At 39.6% G+C, this 17,301-nt stretch overlaps 2 protein-coding genes across 19 annotated transcripts in view; one reads left to right on the forward strand and one right to left on the reverse strand.

Moving 5' to 3' along the window:
• Positions 1-982, reverse strand: part of LOC102157670 (uncharacterized) — a 210,717-nt gene extending 209,735 nt beyond the window's left edge. For 14 of the 15 annotated variants that reach the window (XR_014816148.1, XR_014816146.1, XR_014816145.1 and 11 more), the window contains exon 1: positions 622-809. The gene's annotated coding sequence lies outside the window, so the exon portion shown is untranslated. Of the gene's footprint in view, positions 1-621; positions 810-866 lie in introns of those variants that run through there. The other variant, XR_014816157.1, reaches the window with a different exon arrangement.
• A 29-nt stretch (positions 983-1,011) lies between these two features.
• Positions 1,012-17,301, forward strand: part of STARD3NL (STARD3 N-terminal like) — a 58,722-nt gene continuing 42,432 nt past the window's right edge. For 3 of the 4 annotated variants that reach the window (XR_002346928.2, XR_014814340.1, XM_084974369.1), the window contains exon 1: positions 1,012-1,190. The gene's annotated coding sequence lies outside the window, so the exon portion shown is untranslated. 4 annotated transcript variants of the gene reach the window in all.

Raw genomic sequence — 17,301 nt, forward strand, 5'->3', positions numbered from 1 at the left:
ACTGGTTCTGAGGACTACCAAGCAAATTTAAAAAGAATATGGTAAATTTATACATAGAAATGGAAAGATCTCCAGGATATAATGTCAAATGGGAAAAAAAGTAACATCTACAGATTTATAAATGCGCAGGAACGAGGAGTCATCATATAGGGACCGGTTTGTAGTTACTGCCATTAGCGTAATTTGTGATGTTTAAATTTACAGTGAGGTGTAATTTAGAATTAATAATAGCACTTATAATGTCTTTGGAAGAATGTCCAAGGTCAGCAACACCGACTGAGGCACTGACTCTAATAGGCAAACTGAATGCCTGAGCAACCGGAAGCGGAAGGAAAATGTTCATGATGTAACGTATTCTTTCACATATTTGAACAAGGTAACTGTAGCATCTAATGGGGGGAAAAGTTTACTTAAAATATAAACATAAATTTGAATTAATAATTAAAGGATGCCAATTTTGTGGGAAAACATATACATACTGTGGGGAAAATATGGTTAACTGTGACAATTAAGATAGTGGTGTTAATGCAATAAGAGCACAGAAAAAGTATCCTAAGTGTCGAGGCCTGAAGAGAAATCAAATCTGAGGTGACACCTGAACAGAGAAATCCAATGTCCTACTTTTCATTCCTGAAGAGCTGAGGTGGCCAGGGCCCTGAAATCCAGTCCCATGATTATTTTCCCAGTGCTGTAGCCTAAATCCCCATCAAGAGAATGAAGGAAGGCGGAAGCGGAATCTACGAGGAGGGTTAGGCGCACTCGAGCAAATCGAACTAGCTCTGCGCCCTCAAAGCCAGATTTTTAGATTCCCACTCTTTACTCAGGGCAGGCCAGCCCGCTCCCTCCCGCCTTCCCGCGACCCTTACTGGGTAGTAGATGATTGACAGAGTCATTCACCAATCGCTGACTCTGATACAGGGGCCCAAGCCCCAGCCGGATCTTTGGTCCCTCGGGCAAGATGCGGCCTCTGTGCGTCGACGTCAGCGTGATGACGTCACGGGACGGGTACTCGAGAAGGTCTGGGGGCACCTTTCCGCGGGCGGTGGGTTGTGTGTGGTCCGCAGGGCTAGATTCCCGGTCCCGCCCCGCCCAGCTCCGCCCCTCCGCCCGCAAGGACTCCTGCGGGCACAGTCCGGGAGCCGCTGTCGCCCGGCCAGCCTGAGGCGGCCGGCCGGGAACAACCCGATGAGGTAGGCTGGGTTTCTCGTCTCCCTATTTGACAGATTGGAAAACTGAGTCATCTGGGATCAGATGATTTGCCGGGGGCTTACTGAAGACCCGCTATCGCAGGTCCTAGCCAAGCGTTCGGTTCTGTGTGTTGAGCGTCCCCGTACTCAGGAGGCGGAGGAGGGGCTAGGCAGGCTCTGTTTATAAAGGATACAAAAGTGAAGTTTCAGATTTCAGAGGCCCTTGTCATCCAGGTTTGGGCTGGGTTTCGGGGAGTGGATGCAGGTAGTGAGGTCTTCATTCCTTCACCCTGCGGAACCCAAGGAGTCTTTGGTGGGATCCAGGCCACTGCTGGCCCCGTGGGCCCTCCAGAGTGACAAGAGTGCAGAATAGTGCGTTGATACAGAGGAGGTTTGTTACTGACCTCTTTTATTCATTAAGAAAAGCTGTTTTCAAAACAAAATTTAAAAATTAAAGCACAAGTCACGAATGTTCTGGTTCTGGTTTCAGTTCATTGCTTTGCTCACTCATGGGTATCTGGCCATATTTTGAAATCTCAGGAGCATGCTTATTTTTGGTTTAGGTTTAGAAAGGGATTTTTTTTCTCTCTCTTTAGTTCAAACATGACTTAACATTATGCAACGTTTCTTATCATTCTCAGGGATAATGGGATTATCATTCTCTTAATGTGCCATTTGTTCACCATGTCATTTGTCTTCTGTTTCACAGATGGAATCACTGAATTCATCACTTGACTTAGTTTGAATAAGTTTAGCAAGGTAATAAAGTAACAGGTCACACCTGTGATAAATACTGGAGTTAGTTCAATTTGTTCATCTCAGAGTTCTTTGTTCAGAAGGGTTCTGAAAACTAATTTATATATATTTTTTATATATATATATGAATTATCTATATATAGCCCGTCTACCCATACACTCACAAAACAAAACAACTTATGGTTCTGTTGACTTTATTTATGGACTCTAATAAAGTGGGGCAGGATTCATGCTCAAAGTGAAAACGCATATTGTGCAGTATATGCATCCATATATAATATTTTGTATTGTCATGAAGAATTCATTCTCTTTGAATCTTGCTGTCTCAGACATTGACCTTTTAAGACTGCATTATTGCATAAGATTGCATTATTGCATAAAATTGCATTAAAGAAATGAAATTAAACTGCTTCAGGGGACTTTGCCTTATGTTCACAGCAGGATGGTTATTATCATCTGAATTTATTCTTTGGAACAGTTTATCTGATGAGCGCTTCATCTATGCCATGCTTTGTTTTAGATGTGGGGGATTTAATACTGAAAAATGTAAAGATCCCGGCCTCAAAGACCTTCCATTTTGGTGGAGATACTGTAAATATGTAACAGAAATGACAGTGTTAGATAATAATAAATGCTAGGAAAAAATATTACAGAGTAAGGGGCTGAAATGTGTGTGGGGGAAAATTTATATATGGGTAGTCAGGGAAGACTTCCTTGAGGAAGTTTGAATGAGACCTGAATATTAGAATGAGTCAGCCACTGGGAAGAGCTGCTGGAAGTTTCCAAGCACAAGTAGCAGAGCAAAGGAGCTAAAGAAAAAAGGTGTTTGGCATGTTCCAGTGCTAGAAGAAAAGCTGTGTGAGTGGAATGAACTGAGGGGAGAGTCAGGTGGGAGGACAGCAGGAGGTGATGACCCTTGAGAGGTGGGCAGGAGTGAGATCTTCTCAACCCCACATAAGAATTGCCGACAGGCAAGGGGAGATAGGATTTATATATTGTCAAAGCTCTCTTCATTTTTTTTTTTTTTCGGTGACATTCATAGATGCTGACCTGTTCTCTGCTTCATACTTGTTATGAGATCATTGTAGAAAACCACTGTATTTTTTTTTTTCACCAGTGGACCTCTTTCCTTAATGGAAAAATGTCTTCCCTCAAGAAGACTTGCTGTTTCTTTCTTGTTTATTGTTACCACCTGCAGGACTCCTAGCTTCTGCTTGTCTTCAGCTCCCTGCTTTTATCCTTCCTACTCCCTATCGCAGGGCCCCTCCAGCACTAATGTGTAGACAGTCAGTCCCTGCTCTTTTCCAAGCCAAGCTCTAGGAAACTGCATTGTCAAGTGGATTACTGTTTTCTGTCAGAACATTTGTTACTGACCAGGAACTTAATGTTTGCCTTTATTTAGTGTCTACAGTGTACCAAGTACATTCTGATCCTTTAACCTATTGCAGAGATAAATGTTACCCCTTCTTGGAAACTTCCACTTGAGGCCACCCCGCTGGTGCTGAGAGAGCCTAAGTTTGAACTTGAGTTAGCCTGCCCCCAAAGCTTCCTCCATGCCATTCCACCTCATTGCTTTCCTGAGTATATAACACCAACTACAAATCTCTACTATTTGAAATTTGGTATTTTATGAAATAACATTCTGAAGATCATTATTCAGTCCTCTTAATTTAAAGGTGGGGCTGTGGTGGCCCATTGATGTTCATTGCTTTTTAAGACATACCTGGGACTGAATTCCCAAATTCTCACTCTGCAGATACTCAGACTAGTGGTTTTTTTTTTTTTTTTTTTCCTTCTTCCCCTGATATGCTTGCTTCTGGAAAATACCATCACAAGGGGTCTCTATATATGTATTTCAGCATCATGTATTTTCTGTCCATAAACTCATATAAGGTTAATTTTTAAAAGATGAAACAGCGCTGCTTTGTGGGCTAAAATAACCTTCTGCTTTATTTTACTTCTCTTTTTCAACAGAGATCAGGTATAAACTTTCTGATGAATCTTGGTTTTCTTAGTAGAAAGTGGTTTCGGAATGACTTTAAAATTTAAATTTTCATTGCACAAATTTTTGTAAGGGAGTTTACGATTTATTGTTTTTCCAGCTTTAACCATGCTTACAAGTGTGGGAATATTGCTGAACTTTTTAACTGGCTCATAGTTTTGATTGACAAGTGGAATTTCTTCCTATAATTGAGGAAGCTGTTGGGTCAGCTCAGGAATACAACTTCTCTTTCTTAGTAATGTATTATCATTTTAAAAACTGAGTAAAAATCAGTTTCTAAATAATATGGCTGAAAAATGTACTATGTTTCTACAATTTAAAATTACCCATTCTTTATTTCTAAGGTTTGCTTATTTTATTATTTATAATTGAGATATGGTGGGTGAATAATAGTAAGTTAACAAATACCTAAATTTAGTTTCTGGTACCTCCTATAGCTTAATGGAGATTTTCTTTTCCATTGGTCACATCAGAATAATGTTAATGGAATTAGTAGCACCTTTCTTGAATGTTGGAAGATATTTAAATTCAGCCAAAAGAGAGCTTTTGCTCCTGAAGCCGTCTCCTGGATATTTTGACCAAATTCTCTATCCTTTAAGATTGCTTATGCAATTGATGTACACCTTCTGAAGGTCCAGGCTGTCATGATTTGGCCTCAGGTCCTTCTGTCATGAATTCAGTGCCCCAAACTGGACTCCTGGCCTTTCCAGCTTTAAGACCATTGCCTGTGTTCTGCCTACAGCTTGGAATGCTTTGTAGATGGACAAATCCAGACCAAGTTTTACCTGGTTTCTGCATCCATCTGTACTGCTTTCTCCATGAGCTCTTTCCTGAATGTCTTTAATGGAAGCCTCTTTCACTGTACTTTTGGTAGTCTTTCTCTGAGATGCAGTTGACCTATCTTGATATCTTTGGTGATGCGCTGTTTTATACATGGGTGTTCAAATGTATGTGAGCTTGAGCTTAAAAAAGACTTAATTCACATTAGACATGCAAGGTTTTTTGTAGATTATAGACCTGTTTAGTTTAGTTTAGCCCTTTAAATATGTAGAGTTTTATTACCTCATCTTTGTGAGAAGCACTGTTATGCTTTTCTTGGCTTTGGTTCAACAGAACCTCTTTCCTGTTTCAGTTAAGGGTCTGACTTCTGCAGTTACCAAGGGGTCCCTCGAGGGAAACTCAAATCTTTGGGTTGTAAATATTGAAGGCACATTGTGGCATATAAAAATCAGTGTTCTCTGTGTTTGTGGTTTCAGAAAAATAACAGCAGTTCCACTTTTTTATAGCAGAGATGAGAAAACTGAGGCCCAGAGGCCTAGCCAGGGGACCCAGCAGTGCTGGGACAGGAGCCTGGTCAGTGCTCCTGGTTCAAGGCAGCAGGGCTTGTACAGGCCATCACTGGCTCTGATATCTGGCATCAGAACTTTTGGTAGCCTCTTAGGAGTGTATCAGCATAGCTTAGGCCTTTCTGGATTGTTTTACTAGCTTTGCTAGTGAGTGACCTGGATCTGGAAAATACCTCTTGTTGGGACTCAAGGTCAAGGCAGGATCTTTCACCAAGGATCCTTGACTGAGCTGTTTAAGCCCATGGGATCTTCCTGGAAAAAATTGGCTGGCATCGAGTTTGGTAGGCTCTTTAGTTTAAAACCTCTTTCTTCTACTCCCCCTTTCATCATAGTTTTCCAGAAAATGTCTTTGGACTGGTGGGCATCCTCTGTATTAAGTATGGAGTTTGGAGGAATTTGGGTTAGTACCTGCTAAATTGCAGTAATGACAGGGTTTTGTGTCCCATATTTTCCAGGACAGTATGCTCTTCACACACTGTACATTGTTGCTCACTAGAGCCTGCTCTTCTTTGCTTTCCATTTCAGGAAAATGTATTCTCATAATTCTTTTTTAAATTAAGTGATCACTTGCTGAATTAATGACATAGAACCAGAGAATTTCAAGTACGTTTTCCTATTGGTATGGCATGTGAAATTCTTCAAAGATAACACAAGCACCTCTTGAAAAATTAGAAGTTTCTCCACCTGAGGTGAGAGCACCAGCCAAGACTTGCTTTTGTTATTATTGGTCATAACTGACCCTTGGGGAGGGCTTCCTCTGTGTCAGGTGCTATTTTAAATACCCGGATTTCTCATCTTCAGCACTGATGGCATTTGGGATTGGGTAATTATTTGTGGTGGGGACTGTCTTGTGCATTGTAGTTAGCTGCATCCCTGGCCGGCACCCCCTAGAAGCCAGTGGTACCTCCCTTAGTTGTGACAACTAATTATGTCTCCAGATACTGCCAAATGTCTTAAGGAGAGTAGTGGGCAGAATCCTTCCCACCACAGCCCAAACCACTGCTTTATATAAGTGAATTTATTCCTCACAAAACCCCTCTGAGGTAGGTTATAATATTGTCTTTATTTTATGGAAGGAGAAGCTAAGGCATGGAGAGGTTAAGTAACTTGCCTGAGGTTACACAACCGATAAGCAGTCATACTGGATGTGAAACCAGGCAGTGCTGTTTGTGAACCCTGGCCGAGCACTGCCAGCTCAGTCTGGGCACCAGCTGTTGGTGATCCAAAGACCCATGTAAACCAGGGGACAAAACAAAGGCCAGTGGAACCAGGCAGGGTCAAGAATGAGGAGACCGAACTGGGGAGTATTGCCAAAATTACCTGCTTTTCAAGAGAAGCTAGAAATCCAGATTTTACCTGTGTGAAAAATGCTTATCTTTTAATACTGGCAATTCATTCATTGTTTACCAAACATTGTGCAAGCCAATAGACTGACAGTATCACCTGTATACAGATAGGATTTGGTCCCAGGCCATCAGTTTGCAGTCTTTTTTGGTGTAGACTTTGCATCAGTGTGACATTTTAGAGAATTGCATGTTCATTTGATGAGGGGAAAGGTATATTCATTGGATGTGTGGAAGACAAAAGTTTCTCTTCTTGGAAGGCTCTGGAAATGAGGATAAGTGGGGTGGAGCTTCTCGACTAGAAGTGATTATCTTGCTTTCTTTTAAGAAAAAGAGTATGAGAATTAAAACTGGCTACCCATCACACCTAGAGATTTTAATGCTCTGCTCCTCAGCACACAGACTCTGAAAGTGCTGTGCTTTTATCTCCTTCAGCAGCATCATTCATAGCTATGTCCTTCATGACCTCTGCTTGTCCTGGTGCTAAAATCCATATCTTATGTGACATTGAAAAAATGTAAATTCTAGAATGCATTGGCTATCTCCTGGAAAAGTGAATCATAACCACACCTCACTTTTTGGCTGGCCAGTAACCACTTGAGTCCATTTTAACTCTCTAGGTAAAGACCAGACTCTCTTCCTGGTTTAGTAGCAGATGCACATCTGTTGGCATTTGCTGCTTTTTCCTCGTTCTCAGGACCCTTGCGTCTTTAATGGTGCCTGTGGGCCATCACGCCCTTGCTCTCATGCTGACTTTCCATGGCCTGGGGACCTGTCCATGTCCTTTAGTCCAGCTGCACCTCCTGCTGCTCCCTTATTTGGGCCCCACCCAGGCTGTGGGCAGCTCCATCACCTGGACACGACATGCTCCTGCTCTTCCTTTGTTTTCATTTAGTCTGCCTTTTCCTTGCAATATGTCACCTTTTTATTTTTCTTGAAGTCATACGTTTTCTCTTAGGCAAGCTTCTTCATCAAGCCTTTTCTGCCCACAAGAACCAAAGTTCAGTCTTTTAGTGTGAGAACTATCTTAGGCTTTGATTTCTAATTATTTGTGTAACCATGCTACCTCCTTTATAAACTGTATTTGACTTGAGAATAGGGAATATATGTCTTTTCCATCTGACTTTTTCCCCACAGCATCTAGCATAGGGCTTTACACAGTTTAGGTACTTAATACATTTTAGCTTATTCATTAGGGTCCAGAAGATTCCCACTCATATAGCGATTTCTAAATCCTCTTTTCCCATATATTTGTATAAGTTTATATAGTGTGTTGTTAGAGTGACTTCATTAGGTAGAGTTCAAAATATGTAGGAAAAAGTGATAACCAAATTAATTTGGAGAGATTGGAGATTTTCATTAATTCCATTGTCAATTATAGTAATTAGAAATTAAATATTCTTGGGTTATTTAATATAATACATTGGCTCTCCAGACATCTGTTTAAAACTTGCCTAACTTTACATAGCTTGTACCCAGACACCACACTTTTATACAGTAATATTTGTAAGTCATGAATTTAGCAAACAAATTGAATGTCTAACATGTGACCAGACATTTCGCTAGGTGCTAAGAGTGCAGAGAGGTCTTCCAGGAGCTTTTGGTGTAGTACTGAGAACAAGACATGTGAACAATAAGTGAAACATATAAAAAACAAGTGCTGTTAAAGAAAGATAATATGTCAGTGAGATCCGAGAAGATTTCACTAAAGAAGTGATACTTAAGCTTCCTCGAACAATGAATAGGCTTTTGTTGCTGTTAATTGTTTGGTAATTGGAGAAAAAGTCACTTCAGGCAGGAGTATTAGGACAAAGACATGGATAGTGCAGCCTCCGTGCATGCAAGGGAACCAGCAATAAGCTAGCATGCCTAGGACTAGGAAATGAAATTTTGAGTAGAGGGAGGAAATGGTTCATTCAGATTTTCATTTTAGAAAAACTAGCATGATACCAGTATGAAGAAAATTTTGGAGGTAAGTAAACTGAATTATTGGAGTAATGTGGATAAATGCTGATTGGGAAAACCATGGAAAAGACTGATGAGAGATATTAGGAGGAATGGCATGGTCACTAGTTAATGATGCAATGTCTGGAACATGGAGCCAGCAACAGAATCAAATTTAGCACATTATCTTAATAATAAAAACTATAAATGAGATCTCACTAATTATTATTGGTTAATATTTCTTAAACATTTTTGAAATATTTATAGGTAGGGCATATATATCATACATCAATGTTGGTATTTTTAAGTCGTTCTTAAACTGTTCTTCTTGATTTTATAATTGTTTATCCCTTGTTAAATTATTTGAGAGCAGATCATTTGCGAGCAGATTTTTTTGAGACCTGGTATTTTCAAACCTTTACTGAGAACCTTATGAGCTTAAAGAGGTCCTGCTTTATTTAGCAGAGGACATCTCTGCCTCTGTAACATGGCCCCCCAGTCTCATTATTAGGCTCTATTTTCGGGGTATATTACCCAGTAGTTGTGTAATTAGTAGTCTTTGTTTATGTGATTCTGTTTTCTGAATCACAAGCTAGGTTGATAGAGTCATCTGATTCATCTGATGCTGATCTCTTAAGGGTCTCTTTTCTTGTGTGGCCGCCTAAAAAGTCTGAAGAAGAAAGAGAAAAGGTTACTGGTGTTTTTAAAATCTTGGTATCAAAATTTGAGATGGACTTTTCTTATCTGTCACAGGCACCAAGCTTGGTGTCAAAATTTGAGATAGACTTTCCTTATCTGTCACAGGCACCAATCCTTTTGAATGCTTTTAACTATCTGCTTGGAGTTTTACATTTTATATAAGTTCAATGCTTATTAATTAATAAAATTGACAATTCTTAGTGGCGTTAAATAGCGCTTACCCCATAATTATTTTCTGTTCTACAAATAAATGCACTTTCTTTCTTTTTTATTCTCTCATCTTTTATGGAGAATAGGGAGAACATTCTACTTTCTGTTCCATCTCATAGCTTTAACTTCTATTTATATGCTGTTGACTGCCAAATTTCTGTTTCTCTCTCAGACTTCTCCCCTGAACTCCTGACTCATATCCATCCGTGTGCTTTATTTCCACTTAGATATTTATGTGCATCTTATACTTCACGAGTCCAAACTGAACCGATGTTCTTCCTCAAAATCCTCTCTTCTTCCCCCTCTATCTTCTTCATTTCAGTGAATAGCGACACCATCCCTCCATCTCTCTCGGCTGTAAATCTGGCCAGTCCTTTAGTCCCCTCTTTGTCCTATGCTCCAGGCCCAATCCGTCCCCTAATGCTTTACACCCTGTATTTGATACTTAACCAGCTCTCACCACCTCTACCACCACCCTCATCCACTAAGTCGCTATGCCCTCTCTCTCCTGAGTTACTGCCATAGTCCCCTAAGTGGGCTCCCTGTTTCCATGCTTCTCTCAGCCAGAGAGCCTCGTAAAGCATAAGCTGCATCACATTTCTCTTCTCCTGAAACGCTTCCAGTGTCTTCTCATCTCATTCAGAGTTAATGTTTTATAGCGACCTATGAGACCCCACAAGGCCCCCAGGAGTTGTTAACTTCTCTGTTGTCACCTCCTGCTTCTCACCAGCTCTGTCATCCAGCTCCTGCAGAGCTGACAGCTAATGACCCACCTGACCTCCTTCCTGGCCACCTCCACCTCCCCTCAGGCCTTGTCCTTCCTTTTCCCTCTCCCTGCAGTGTTCCTCCTCCTGATGCCTATATGGCACTTCTTCCTTATCTCCTGCTGGTCTTTCCTCCACCTTTACTTTACCTCTGATGACTTCTGTGAGGTCATCCTAACCACACAGTTTAAAATTACAGTGCTCCTTTCTTTATCACCTGTCCCTGTACCCCGGAAGGTAAGCTCTGTGAGAGGAGGAAGTTGGGTTTTTTTTTGTTTTATTTTGTTCTGTTTTGTTTTTATTCACTGCCATGGAGTAAATGAAGTAGATGGGGTATATTCTTGACAAACTTCATATTTTCAAAAATTACCAAAGGCAATTTTTAAATCTTGTTGTACACATCCAGTGGTATACATTTCTTAACAAATGTTTTAGATTTTCTGTATAAATTATGAAGACATCAATACAACTTACCCAGCTATCTTTAACTCTTAATGTATCTATGTTATATGTCAAAGAAAAGTTTACTAGTATTTTTAATATTGGTGTGGCAATAGATCACTTAGAAATTAAGTTACTGTAAGTACAGGTTTGAGCTTGGGAAATAAACTAGTGTCTGTGAGAGAAGTGACTTAAAAACACCATGACAGACTTGTTTTCTGCTTTAATTTTTCCGAGTGATTGATACTAATTTCTAGATAAATTTGAGTCTTGAAACAGATTGTCAGAAGGTTAAATTCTGCTTACGCTCACACAATTACTTTTATCTTCTGGTATTAACAAAAATTAATAAATGAGACGAAACCACAGGAAATGACATAGAGTTTTAACAGAGAACCTTGAATGTATAGGGGGTGAGGGAGAGAAGGCAGAACACATAACAGCAGAGTGAGCAGACTTAGCAGGATGGAGTATAAAGGCTTTTGTTACCTCCCAACCAAACAGAAGTAATAGAAAATGTGACACTTGGAAGATAAACATTCAGACCAAAACCATGGAATTAATATACAGAGATATTACTATGAAGTTGAACTTCTAAATTCTTGAAGAAAAATAGAGAAAGAAGGAAGTACAGTTGAAATGTAGGCACCAGTGGCTTAAGTCAGCTGCATACATGAATGAAACACTTGGTGCACCCAAGCCTTGGTGGAAGATCTGTCTTTCCCCAGCTGTCTGGGAAGGCTGTGAGTGCTAACCTGTGGAGGAAATGATAGATGAATTCAGCTTTCAAAAGCTTACATTAAAGTTGGGAGTTCCCACTGTAGCTCAGCAGGTTATCAACCCGACTAGTATCCATGAGGGTATGAGTTTGATCCCCAGCCCCCACTCAGTGAGATAAGCCTCCGATGTTGCCGTGAGTGTTGTAGGTCAAAGGCGTGGCTCAGATCCTGCATTTCTGTGACTGTGGTGTAGGCCAGCAGCTGCAGCTCTCATTTGACCCCTAGCCTGGGAACTTTCATATGCCACAGGTACAATCCCAAAAAGCAAAAATATAATAAATAAGTAAATAAAAGCTTACAGTAAAGTGATATCTTGTGCACATTTTCACTAAAGACCTGAGCAAAACAGTTGCATAATGTGCACTGTTTTTTCATTTAAGCCCTGTGATGACAACAACAATAACAAAAGGACAATTATTAGGTATTTGGTATTGGCTCAAAATTCAGACAGAATGACTCCTGTCTGCAGTCACAAGCACTTTAGAAGCAGCTAGGTAATATGATAGTTTTATTAGGGGCAGAATGATTTGGATGCCCAGAAATCTTCTACTGTAGGTTTTTCCATTTAGTCTATCAGCGTGTCTCAAACTGCTGTGTACATAGAAATTATTATTCAAGGTTATGTGTACAAAATCTGCATGCATTCTCCTCTATAGAATGATTTAAGAATTCTGTAAGGATGATTCCAGTTCCTTAGTCTGCTCTTAAAGGTAGCTCATACTTACAGTAGTTAACTGAATGATTTTTTGCAAAGAAAATTTACCTTTATTCATATTTTTGTATAAACACAGCATATGCACATAAACAGTATATACATATTATGTTTAAATATATTTATCTGTGTTACAGATACATGTTTATATGTATTGAAACATCTCTATGTCCTTATGTTTTTCTGAACTATTCAGAAGTTAAGAGTATCTAGGAATAAGGGGAGTTCCCATCGTGGCGCAGTGGTTAATGAATCCGACTAGGAACCATGAGGTTGCCGGTTCAGTCCCTGCCCTTGCTCAGTGGGTTAACGATCTGGCATTGCCGATCTGGCATTGCTGTGAGCTGTGGTGTAGGTTGCAGACGCGGCTTGGATCCCGCGTTGCTGTGGCTCTGGTGTAGACCAGTGGCTGGGCTCCAATTTGACCCCTAGCCCGGGAACCTCCATATGCCGCGTGGCTTTACGTTTGGGGTTTTTTGTTTTAATTCAGGATTTTAATTCAGAATTCAGTCATTGTGCATTGCCTTTGATGATTGTGGTTCTTTATGTTTTTTTAAGTTTGAAGAGTATCCACATCACTTTCCTATCTTTTGTTCTTATTTTTTTTTTTTTCACCACATTGACTTCTCTCCAGATTCCAGGATAACTGTCTTGAGTGTTTGTCCCACATACTGTATTTGTCTTATTGTTTCCTTATAGCTGAATTCAGGTTAAACATTTTTGGTGTATCATAATTGATGTTATGTATTGCTCCATTAGAAGGCATGTAAGTCACCTTGTTCTAGTATTGGTAATACCGTTTGATTACCTGGTACAAGTGGAGACTGTCAGATCTATATACTGTAAAGGTATATTATTCCCAATGAAATTATTAAATAATCTGAGCAGTAACACTTTGAGACTATGAATATCCTGTTCCCCAACAGTGTTTTAATAATTTTCAGTATCCAGTAAAGATCCTTGCCTGAATCATTTACTCTAACTGGGAATTTCAAACTGTTGATTTTTCTTTCTCCTTTCTTTTCTTTTTTTTTTTTTTTAAATGGCCACACTTGCAGCATATGGAAGTTCCCAGGCCAGGGGATTGAATTTGAGCTACAGCTGCAACCTATGCCAGCTCCTTTAACTCACTGCACTGGGCTGGGGATTGAACCTGCACCTACGCAGTGACAGACACCCCCCACCCCCCACAACCCAGAGCCACTGCAGATTCTTAACCCACTGCACCATAGCAGGAACTCCTTGATTTTTTAATTTTATTATTTCTTCTACATTTTCATTTTATTTTTTTAGTTTATTTTTTATTGTTATTTCCCCCAACACACTGTTTTTTTTTTTTTTCCACTGTACAGCATGGGAACCCAGTTACACATACATGCATACATAAATTTTTTCTCCCATTGTCGTGCTGCATTGTAAGTATCTAGACATAGTTCTCAGTGCTACACAGCAGGATCTCATTGTTAATCCATTCCAAAAGCAATAGTTTTCATCATTAACCCCAAGCTCCCAACTCTTCCCACTCCCTCCCCCTCCCCCTCCCCCTGGCAAGCCACAAGTCTTCAACATTTTTCACTCTAACATTTGTGCTCTGTAAAGGAGAACTTTTTTCTACAATATTACTGTGGGCTCATAGAACCTCTTAATTTTTCCAACAGAAATTCAAACATTACAGTTGTTATTCAGTTTTATGTTCAAGTCATCCCAGTCTGACCCGTGGAAACCCCTGATGACAGCATACACAATTTTTTCTCAAGATTATGACTTTCTTTGTCTTCTCTTTAAGAAATCTTTGCCTACAAAATGTTTTTTAAAATATTCTCCTACATATTCTTATAACAGCTTTATATTTTTAGTTTTTATGTGTAGGCCTATGATCCATCTTTAATTATTTTTTGCATGGTATGAGTTAGGGTTTGAGATTTTTTTTTTTTTCAATTTTGGTATCTGCTTGCCCTAGCATCATACTTGCTTTTCCTGTTGAAATGCTTTGAGATCTTTTTTGAAAGTAAAATGATCATATAAGTACAGGTCTGTTTCTAGACTCTCCTTTATGTTCCGTTGATCTATTTGCTGACCCTTATGCTGGTGCCACAGTTTTCATTACCAAAGTGTTATACAAAGTCTTTCAGTTAAGTAGTGTTTCTTCCAATTTTGTTCTTTCTCGAGATTGCCCTGGATATTCTCATTTCTTTGCATTTCTGTATACAATTTAGAAGTTGCTTGTCAGTTCCTATCAGGAAACCTTGATGAGATTATGATTGAATGAGTTGAATCCATAAATCAATTTGAGGAAAATTAAAATCTAAACAATATGAATTCTTCCAATCCATAAACATGGTAATCTGTTTATTTTTATCTCACTTGATTTCTCTCAGCAGTGTTTTGTAGTTTTCAGTGTTGGGACCTTGCATACATTTTAAGTTTACTCCGTAGTGTTTTGTGTTTTTGATGCTATTTTATTTTATTTTTTTTTCACTTGAATCAGTTTTATTTTTTTTTCAGTTTTTTTTTTTTTCCCACTGTACAGCAAGGGGATCAAGTTATCCTTACATGTATACATTACAATTACATTTTTTTCTCCACCCTTTGTTCTGTTGCAACATGAGTATCTAGACAAAGTTCTCAATGCTATTCAGCAGGATCTCCTTGTAAATCTATTCTAAGTTGTGTCTGATAAGCCCAAGCTCCCGATCCCTCCCACTCCCTCCCTCTCCCATCAGGCAGCCACAAGTCTTTTCTCCAAGTCCATGATTTTCTTTTCTGTGGAGATGTTCATTTGTGCTGGATATTAGATTCCAGTTATAAGTGATATCATATGGTATTTGTCTTTGTCTTTCTGGCTCATTTCACTCAGTATGAGATTCTCTAGTTCTATCCATGTTGCTGCAAATGGCATTATGTCATCCTTTTTTATGGCTGAGTAGTATTCCATTGTGTATATATACCACCTCTTCTGAATCCAATCCTCTGTCGATGGACATTTAGGTTGTTTCCATGTCTTGCCTATTGTATATAGTGCTGCAGTGAACATTGGGGTACATGTATCTTTTGTTGTTGTTGTTGTTGTTGTTGTTGCTGCTATTTCTTTGAGCCACTCCCGTGGCATATGGAGGTTCCCAGGCTAGGGGTCAAATTGGAGCTGTAGCTGCTGGCCTGCGCCAGAGCCACAGCAACGCGGGATCCAAGCTGCATCTGCAGCCTACACCACAGCTCACCGCAACGCCGGATCGTTAACCCACTGAGCAAGGCCAGGGACCGAACCCGCAACCTCATGGTTCCCAGTCGGATTCGTTAACCACTGCGCCACGACGGGAACTCCACCTTTCTATTTTTAAGCTGCTTGGTAACAACCATCCTATGACAGAATTCCCCAAAATACGTTTCACAGAATATTACTTACAGAATTTTTTTTTTTTTTCCCACTGTACAGCAAGGGGGTCAGGTTATTCTTAGATGTATACATTGCAATTACAGTTTTTTCCCCCACCCTTTCTTCTGTTGCAACATGAATAAGTATCTAGACATAGTTCTCAATGCTATTCAGCAGGATCTCCTTGTAAATCTATTCTAGGTTGTGTCTGATAAGCCCAAGCTCCCGATCCCTCCCACTCCCTCCCCCTCCCATCAGGCAACTACAAGTCTCTTCTCCAAGTCCATGATTTTCTTTTCTGTGGAGATGTTCATTTGTGCTGGATATTAGATTCCAGTTATAAGTGATATCATATGGTATTTGTCTTTGTCTTTCTGGCTCATTTCACTCAGTATGAGATTCTCTAGTTCTATTTGTGTTGCTGCAAATGGCATTATGCCATTCTTTTTTATGGCTGAGTAGTATTCCATTGTGTATATATACCACCTCACACCAGTCAGAATGGCCATCATTAATAAATCCACAAATATCAAGTGCTGGAGGGGCTGTGGAAAAAAGGGAACCCTCCTGCACTGTTGGTGGGAATGTAAATTGGTACAGCCACTATGGAGAACAGTTTGGAGATACCTTAGAAATCTATACATAGAACCTCCATATAACCCCACAATCCCACTCTTGGGCATATATCCGGACAAAACTCTACTTAAAAGAGACACATGCACCCACATGTTCATTGCAGCACTATTCACAATAGCCAGGACATGGAAACAACCCATATGTCCATCGACAGATGATTGGATTCGGAAGATGTGGTATTTATACACAATTGATGCTATTTTAAATACATCCTACCAGCTCCTCATTTCTTCCTACTGCCCAGAATGGAGGGATTGGTAAATAGGTGAATCGCAGTGTTCAACCATTTTTTTGGTTGTTGGGTCAGGGAGTGGGCACTGTTGTTAGCCTTTGGTCTAAAGTAGATTTAAAATAATCCTAAGGCAGCATGATGATGTCTGTACGCACTGCTCTCTGGTAGGGGAGAGAAGTGTGGGAGAGTGGGCGGAAGCAAAGCTCCCTTGCAAAAGTGACTTTTGACCTAAAGCTTATTAGGATGATTAAGAGCCATAGAGTTAAGGAGAGTGGCACTGCTGGGAGAAAAATACAAGCAGAGATTCGTGAAAATGTGATTCCTTTAGGGAACTGCTTGTGATTTCTAGTATGGTTGAGGTGGTTCTGGAGAAGTAGGCAGAAGTAGGCCATGTGTTAGGTTAGGCGAGAATAAGAAGTTTGAGCTCTACCTGAAGGTCCCAGAAAACTATTTAATAAATAACTCATTAATTTGGTCCTCTAAAAAAATTTACAGGTGTTGGATGAAAATTATAATAGTTTATCAATAAATTTATTTTTCTTGTGTGCTTTAACTTTTTTGGCCCATTTTTCTACTGAGTCTTAAGGTCTTCTTTATCTGTCTTTCAACACTTTAAGTTTTGCTTCTAATGTTTTTGAGGTAGAGAAACTTGATTTTTTTGTATTCAGTTGTTTCCCAGTGTAGATTTTCTTAGAACTTCATTGTCCTAAAATTATGTTATTTACCTATAATTTCTTCTACATAAACCATGCAAATGATTATGCTTTATTAGCTTCTTAATAAAATCTTCAATATATTTTTACACACAGATTTCTTTCTTTGTATACTTGAATGACTAATAGTTTCATTCTTTTGCAACTGAATTTTGATATTATTT

Source organism: Sus scrofa, chromosome 9 (assembly GCF_054392235.1).
Source record: "Sus scrofa isolate SSC_HxYL_T2T_F1_AM1 chromosome 9, Sscrofa_HxYL_maternal_Yorkshire_Landrace_v2.0, whole genome shotgun sequence".
Taxonomy (NCBI): Eukaryota; Metazoa; Chordata; class Mammalia; order Artiodactyla; family Suidae; genus Sus; species Sus scrofa.